The sequence below is a fragment of the Pinus tabuliformis genome, chromosome 1_1, assembly GCF_031772625.1.
Source record: "Pinus tabuliformis cultivar Carrire ecotype Pingquan chromosome 1_1, CPIR1, whole genome shotgun sequence".
NCBI lineage: Eukaryota > Viridiplantae > Streptophyta > Pinopsida > Pinales > Pinaceae > Pinus > Pinus tabuliformis.
This window is the reverse complement of record NC_142297.1, coordinates 422,662,111-422,669,311: the sequence shown is the minus strand read 5'-3', so window position 1 is coordinate 422,669,311 and position 7,201 is coordinate 422,662,111.

The following is a 7,201-nucleotide window of genomic DNA, read 5'->3' as shown; positions in this document are numbered from 1 at the left end:
CCATTGTTAATGAGGATTCCCGAGCCACTATGAAAAATATATCACCATCTGTCCTCCCTAACTTCCATGGGTTAAGGACTGAGGAGCCTGAAACATTCTTATTTGAGTTTGAAGTGGTGTGTCGAACTTATGACTACCTGGATGACTCTCAGAAACTCAAGTTGTTCCCTTCAACACTGAAGGATCAAGCCTTGAAATGGTTCATGGGGTTACTCACTCAATCCATTAGGACTTGGGATGAGATGAAACAGACATTTTTGGATAGGTATTTAGACTATTGTATGCCTACTAATCACAAGGACGAGGTTTTTAAAATGATACAAAAAGAAGATGAGAGTCTAGAAGATTTACTTGAAAGATTTCAATATAACTTGAAAAGAGCAAAAATGAATACCTTGGATGAAGAGACCTTAAAAGCCCTCTTATTAAAAGCCATCAGGGATGAATGGATAGACATCTTAAACATGATGGGGAAAGGGGATATTTCTCAACTTTCTCTCAATGACATAGCAGAACTTTGTATCCATCTCTCAAGGGGCAAATCAAAAACTCAAAAAGGGCCTAGAGATCCTTCTCTCCTTAGGGCGAATAAATCTGCAACAGGATCAGTGAGTAGGGCTGAAATTGGCAGTATGCTTGATGAATTTAAAACTGATATCTTAGGGAGTCTTAGTGAACAACTTGATACCCTTAAGATTCACAATAAACAAAAAGCAGAAGCTGAGGCTTTGGCTATCTTTTGCCCGAAATGTAGAAAGAAACATGCTTTAAGGGAATGTCCCTTAGATGCACACGTTGTAGAAACATGTGTAATTTGCTCAGAAACTCATGAGACCAAGGATTGTCCTTCAATTCCTGGCCTCAAAGCAGTCTTTCAAGAGGATCCAGATACACTTGAATCTCTCTGTTTTATTGCAAGGAGACCTTGGCAAGGACAACAGAATCAAGGGTTTAACAACTCTATGAATTCTCAATCCCAACCAAATTGGAATCCTTGGCAACAACCTTGGCCTCAACCTCAAAATGCTTTCCAAGCATGGATGCAAAGCATGCAAAATCCTTATGGGAGATTTGCTCAATTCTATCAATATCCTCCATCATTTCAGAATCAGCAAGCTCCACAACTTCCAAACCAAGGTCAACAACTATCATTGCCATACCCTCAACAACAACAACCTCCTCCACAAAATCAAAATTCTCAATTAGCACTTCAATCCCAGCAGAAATCAAATCAACTTCCCTCTCAGCCATTACCAAATCCAAATAATAGGAACCCTCAAAATGCTTACATGATGGAAGGTCAACCATTCCCTACCTATATGGTTGTTCCTCCCAATGAAGTACAACTTAGATCAGGTAGAATCTTAGATCAACCTTCTACAAGTGTTCAACAACCAAGCATTTCTGAGGAGGAATCTCTCAAAGTCAATAAAGGTTCTGAAGTATCACTTCAAAACCAAAATATCCAAAAAGAAAAAGAAAAAGAAAAAGAATCAACCTCTACAACTCCCATAGTTGAGCAACCTACACCTTTAGCTACACCTCCCTTTCCTGAAAGATTGCAAATTGACAAAGGGGTGGAAAAGCAGATATGGGTGCCTGACTATAGCTTCCTATATGAATTGAAGAATGTATGTATCAAGATCCCCTTGTTACAAGCCATTAAAGAAATTCCCATTCTAGCGAAGACAATAAAGGAGTTGAGTTTGAAGAAAACAGGAAAAAGAACCAGAGATACTAAAAGGATACATTTAGTTGGAAAAATTGCAGACATAATGATGGGTAAGATTACCATGCAAAAATATGTAGATCCCGGTAGCCCTATTGTCAAAACTCATATTAATGGGGTTGAAATCCCAAATACTCTGATTGACTTAGGAGCCGCGATCAACATCATGAGTAGACAGACCATGGATCAGTTAAAGCTTCCTAACCTTCTCTTTACACCTACTTTGCTGCAGCTTGCAGATAGATCAATCATTAAACCTGATGGTGTATTGGAAGATATTCCAGTCTCTCTAGATTCTTGGGAATATCCAGTTGATTTTATGATTTTAACTCCCAAGAATAATCTAGGAGGACATCCTCTTATTTTAGGAAGACCTTGGCTGGCCACAGCTGATGCTTTCATAAGCTGTAGGTCTGGGGACATGTATATATCAGATGGTAATTCCACCAAAAAGTTCAACTTGTATCCCCCAGCAAAAGCTATAACAGAAATAGGAGAAGATGAATGGGTAGAGGATGAAGATACTATTCAACCTGTTCTAACCATCTCTGAGATTAGTGAAGACAATCAAATTCTAAATACATTAGAAAATTTTGAAGTATTTCTAGAATATGACTCTACACATTTTCAGATAGATGCAGATATTGAATATCTCTCCTCTAGACAGATGTCTCTCTTCTCAATGGAAGAGTTTGGTAGTTCTACAGTTGAAATCCTTCCAGGAAAAACATTAAACATTAACAAAAACTTGGGAAGACCACAACAAGAAGAATTAACTAAACTGTTGCAAAAACATTCCACTGCGTTTGCATGGGAATACACTGACATGAAAGGAATCGATCCTAAGACTTGTATTCATCACATCTACATTGAAGAGAATAGCAGACCTATTAGGCAACCACAAAGAAGGATGAATCCAAACGTTAGGGAAATCGTGAAAGAAGAACTCCAGAAATTGCTCAAGGTAAACTTCATTTACCCCATTTCAGATAGCCAATGGGTTTCTCCCTTGGTTATAGTGCCCAAAAAGAATGGTAAATGGAGAGTTTGCATTGATTATCGAGAATTGAACAAGGCAACCTTAAAGGATCATTTTCCTCTACCTTTTATTGATCAGGTACTAGACACTTTAGCAGGTAAAAAGTATTTCTCATTCTTGGATGGTTTTAGTGGGTACAATCAAATTCAGGTAGCACCTGAAGATCAAGACAAAACCACATTTACTTGTCCTTGGGGAACTTTCGCCTACCGAGTACTCCCTTTTGGATTGTGCAATGCACCTGCTACATTTCAAAGGGCTGTATTAGGAATCTTTTCAGATCTGATTCATGATTGTGTAGAGGTATACATGGACGATTTCACAGTTTATGGTAATACATTTGAAGAAGCTTTGGAAAATTTGGAAAAAGTACTGGTAAGATGTAAGGAAACAAATCTTTCTTTAAGTCATGAAAAGTGTTTTATGATGTTTACTGAAGGGATTGTTTTAGGACATCATATTTCAGGAGATGGGATTAAGGTTGATAGATCCAAAGTTGAAGTCATCTCTAAGTTACCTGTTCCAAATTGCCAGAAGGATGTTAGAAGTTTTCTTGGGTTTACTGGGTATTACAGAAGATTTATTGAAAACTTCACTAGGATAGCATCTCCTCTTTTCAAATTTCTTACCAAAGACTGTGAGTTTAAATGGGATCCTAAGTGTCAATCTGCCTTTGAAGCTTTAAAGTCTAGAATATTTGAAGCACCCATCTTAAGGGGGCCAAATTGGAAACTCCCTTTCCACATCTCTACTGATGCTTCAGATACAGCTCTAGGAGCTGTTTTGGGACAAAAGGATTTGATCCCTTATGCCATTTATTACACAAGTAAGAATTTGACTCCCACTGAGTTAAATTATATTGTTACAGAAAAAGAGTTCTTAGCTGTGGTACATGCAATCAACAAGTTTAGACACTACATAACCGGCTATGAAACCTTTTTCCATACTGATCACTCTACCATAAGATATTTAATGAAAAAACCTGTCACTAATGGTAGAGTTACAAGATGGCTTTTACTCTTACAAGAATTCAACATTACTGTGTTAGATAGACCTGGAAAACAAAACACAGTAGCTGATTTCTTGTCTAGAATCCAAAACACTAATGAGGATTCTCCAGTAGAAGATAAGTTTCCATATGAATACTTGTTTGCAGTAACTACCAAGACTCCTTGGTATGCAGATATGGCTAATTATCTTGTTACAGGAAAGCTTCCTCTACACTTGTTTCCTAATGAGAAAAGGAAAATCATTCAGGAGAGTGCACATTATTCTTGGATTTCTAATGAATTGTTCAAGACAGGGCCAGATTGTATAATCAAAAGGTGTGTTCGGGAAGATGAAATGCCTGACATCCTTAAGGCATGTCATGATGAACCATGCGGCGGGCACTTTGCTGACAAGAGGACAACCTATAAAATCCTTTCTCTAGGATATTATTCGCCTTCTCTCTTTAAAGATGCAAAGCAGTATGTTAGAAGGTGTGACAGCTGCCAAAGAGTTGGGAAACCAACTCCTTCAAATGAAATGCCTCTACAGCCTCATGTATGCATCGAACCCTTTGAGAAATGGGCTCTAGATTTCGTTGGACCAATTAATCCACCATCAAAGCAAAAGAGGTATATACTGGTTTGTACTGATTATGTTACTAAGTGGGTAGAAGCAAAAGCATTGCCTTCTGCCACTGAAAATTCAGTTGTTCAATTTCTTTTTGAGGATATTTTCACTCGTTTTGGTGTCCCGAGGGAAATTGTGACAGATCAGGGCAGCCAGTTTACATCTAAATTGATGGAGAAGCTGATGGAGGAATATAAGATTAAGCACAGAACATCTACTCCCTACCATCCGCAATCCAATGGCCAAGTGGAATCTACGAATAAAGTTCTTGAAGGCATTATCACCAAGACTGTTCATCTTCATAGAAGAGATTGGGCGGAAAGGCTCCCTGAAGCCTTATGGGCCTATAGGACTACATGGAAGAACACAACAGGACATTCTCCCTATGAACTTGTTTATGGGAAGGAAGTCCTGCTCCCCATTGAGTTCCAAATCAAGACCTTCAAGATGGCAGTCCAATTGGGAATGAGCCTCTCAGAAGCTCAAAGACACAGAATGGACCAGCTAAATGAGCTAGATGAAATAAGACAAGATGTAATTCTAAGGATCGATCTAGTTCAGCATCAAAGATCTAAATGGCATGATCGTCATATCAAAGAAAGAAAGTTTCAGAGAGGAGATTGGGCTCTATTGTTTGATTCAAAATTCAAAGACTTCAAAGGGAAGTTTCAAACTCATTGGCTTGGGCCATATGAGATTGATGAAGTCTTTAGCAATGGAGCAGTTCGAGTAAAAACTATTGATGAATTTCATACTCCTCTTATTGTGAATGGCCACCGCTTGAAAATCTACCAGAAGCCATTCTCAAAAGAAGAGTTTGTCAAATTGTTCAAAGAAGATTCTGCAATCAGGTTGGTGGAGAAGGATTCTTCTCCTCCATCAGCCTAATCTTTGGTTTTTGAAAAAAAAAAAAAAAAAAAAAGAAAGAAAAAAAAAAAAAAAAATAAATAAATAATGTATGAGCCTGAAAACCAATCTCTGATTGGCAGTCTCATACAGAAAACCTGAGGTGAAAATCAGGGTCACCTGACACCTCATGTTTTCAAAAAAAAAAAAATCTCTCTCTTCCATTTCATTTCACCATTTCATCCACCTCATTCACCATCTCATCACTTTCACTTCACCTCATTTCTTTCTATCATCCATCCATTCATTAATCCATTCATTACATTTCGCTCCATCAATAAAGTCATTTTTTTTTGACAACTAAAGTTATTTTGTGCAGCCGGAGGGTACTACTGCAGATTCCGCAGCCATCTGAAGATTCTGCATCCATCTAACGATTCCGCAGCTCTCTGCACCTGCATAAAAAAAAAAAAAAAAAACACAGTCTGTTTGGAAAGAAAGTTACAGTTCAGAAGTCATCAACAATAAGTGGAAAAGGGTCATGCAACAGCAACAACACAATGAAGGGTTAGTGGAAAATAATCAAAGGCAATTCAAACGCGAACCTGAGGTATGATTTAAAATCCTAAACTTACGGTTATCTCATTTTGCTAAAGTTCCGGGGTTATGTTTCTTGCCATTAAATGTAATGATTATCCGTTTTTATCCATCATACGACCAAAAATCCACGTATCTCCCCACTCATCGGTCATAATTCATCACGATTTTGAAACTGGATTGCGGCTGCTCTTTCATTAAGGGTTTCGTATCTAAGTGACGTAGACTGTTGTACTACGTCTCTCTAAGTCATAATCCCGCAGCCAAGTGGAGACCTGTGACCGAAGCCTAAGGACCTAACCGTTTACACCCATCACTTCATAACCCTCATACGCTCATATCACTCCATTTCATTCACGCTGTTTCATTTCTCATTTCCCTCATTCCGCTGTGCTCACTACGCTGCTACCTCATACTCTGTTTTTTTTTACGTATTCCTCTCTGCTAATTCAGGTTACTAGTGTTACGGCTGTTACATTAGAGCCGTAATTTTACGGTGATTAAGGCCACTGTTGAAGCCGTGTAGCCTTTTGATTTAGAACAGAGCCGTAAATTCACTGTGTTAAGGCTACTGTTGAAGCCGTGTAACCTCCCTTTTCCAAAAAGTTTGAAGAACAGAGCCGTAGAGTCCATGGGTAAACTTTTAAGGGCAGAACCCGAGGGTTCAAAATTTCTGGAGGGATATCCTCAAGTTAAAGAAGCGTTGCAGAAAGCAAACTGGCTCCAATGCATCCAGAAGTTCAAAGGTTACCACAGAGAGGTTACGAAGGCCTTTGCACGTTCCTTTAGGGATAAAGATAATCAAGTGGAGATAGGGGACCTGAAGTTTACAATCACTGAGAGCAGCATAGCACAAGCCACTTCCCTTCCACAAACTGGAGAAAGATGGTTTAAAAACTGATCAGTCCAAGACCAACAGTCGAAGCAAATCTTGAAGAACCCAGGTATGGATACCAGCATTTTTACCAAAGGGATTCCTGTTACTTATGTCAAGGAAGAATGGACAACTTTACTGTTATTAGTGCAAAAATTCTTTACTTGTGAGGGAAGGTTTGGAGTCTTATATGTTTACCAAGCCAAAGTCATGATGCATTTCTTAGGAGATGATATCAACCTTCCATATTTTCTACTCTCAAGTCTTAGAAAAATGTGTTCAATGGCCCAAAAGAACCCAACAAACATTGAATCACATCTATGTCATCATGGTCTTGTTAAAATGCTAGTTGAGGAACAACTGAAAGCAAAAAGAGATACCTGGGGGAAATTTCTTGTAAGAAACCATTTTGAGGAAGCAGGAGAAACCTCTGTGCCTAGAAAGAGTAGAAGAAAACAAAAGGAGGCTACCCCTGAAACTGCTGACCAAGAGGAAACTA